The sequence below is a fragment of the Cenococcum geophilum genome (genome assembly GCF_001692895.1).
Source record: "Cenococcum geophilum 1.58 unplaced genomic scaffold K441scaffold_90, whole genome shotgun sequence".
Classification (NCBI taxonomy): domain Eukaryota; kingdom Fungi; phylum Ascomycota; class Dothideomycetes; order Gloniales; family Gloniaceae; genus Cenococcum; species Cenococcum geophilum.
In genome coordinates this window covers 287,036-288,742 of record NW_027137648.1, presented here as the reverse complement: position 1 = coordinate 288,742, position 1,707 = coordinate 287,036, and positions in this window count along the sequence as shown.

Below are 1,707 nucleotides of genomic sequence, written 5' to 3'. Positions count from 1 at the left end.
GGTTCTGGCGACGGTCGTCTGGCTCTGGCAACGGTCGTCTGGTTCTGGTAACGGTCGTCTGGCTGGCGACGGTCGTTCTGGTTCTGGCGACGGTCGTCTGGCGCTGGCAAAGGTCGTCTGGTTCTGGCGACGGTGTCGTCTGGCTCTGGCAACGGTCGTCTGGTTCTGGTAACGGCGTCTGGCTGGCGACGGTCGTCTGGTTCTGGCGACGGTCGTCTGGCGCTGGCAACGGTCGTCTGGTTCTGGCGACGGTCGTCTGGCTCTGGCAACGGTCGTCTGGTTCTGGTAACGGTCGCTGGCTGGCGACGGTTGTCTGGTTCTGGCGACAGTCGTCTGGTTCTGGCCGACGGTCGTCTGGCTGGCGATGGTCGTCTGGTTCTGGTAACGGTTATCTGGTTCTGGCGACGGTCGTCTAGTTCTAGCAACGGTCCTCTGCTGGCTGCCGTTCTGGTGCCTCCCTAGGTAGGGAGGATATAAAGAAGGAAGGAAGGTAAAAAATAAGGTGGTTACATAGGGTAGAGGCACGTGTAGAGGCTATCGGGAATATAGCGGGGACCCGATGCAGAGCCTCTATGCGCAGAGCTTCATACAGAGCCTCTGTACGTAGAGCTTCGTGTAGAGCCTCGTGCAGAAGCCTCCAAGTAATAAGACTATAAGATTGTATGAGATTGTATAAGATTATATAGGATTATATATAATAGTTAAATATATAGTATATAACTTTACCTTAATTACACGTTAAGAAATATACAGTTAGCTTTTAAAGTTGTTAAGTAGGTTAACTACATGTTAAGTTAGTTAAATTGTATATTAAGTAGGTTAATTGCGTGTTAAGTTAGTTAAATTATATATTAAGTAGGTTAACTGCATATCGAGTTAGTTAAATTATATGTTAAGTAGGTTAACTGCGTATTAAGTTAGTTAAATTATATATTAAGTAGGTTAACTGCGTATTAAGTTAGTTAAATTATATATTAAGTAGGTTAACTGCGTATTAAGTTAGTTAAATTGCATATTAAGTAGGTCAACTGCGTATTAAGTTGGTTAAATTGCATATTAAGTAGGTTAACTGCGTATTAAGTTGGTCAAATTGCATGTTAAGTTAGTTAATTGTGTGTTAAGTTGGTTAATTACGTGTTAAGTTAGTTAAATTGCATGTCAATTACGCGAAACGCGAAAACCAAAGTCTACTTAAATCTCATCCTGCGAATATTTTCCCGATGTAATAAGTCTATATCTATATCCACTTTTTCTAGCCCTTCTCCCTAGCCTATTTAGGACAGGAGAAAAAAGAGGATATCCTTAGTCTTCTACTAAAAAAGAAAACCAAAAACCTGCAAAAAAGATAACTAAACTAATAACTTTTACAGCTGGTATACTTAGTATATCTTTCTCCCCCTTTTCTCTAGAACAACACCTATAAAAGGCTCTAGATAGCCTAACCCAGGCCTATAAAGGGCTAGAAGAAAAAGAAGAAGAAGATAAAAAGGAACAAGTTAAATAGCTAGAGGACTATACACGTAGTGTCCTAGTAGGAGAAAATCCCTTTATAAAAGGAAAAGAAAAGATAAAAGATGTCCTAAAAGGACTAGTTAAAGAAGTAAGAGCTCTCCGTAAGGAGGTAGCCCCTACTAAAGAAACCTACGCAGAGAGGCTAAAGAAGGACCTCCTTACTTCGTCCTCTCTACCCTCCTTATTACTACTATT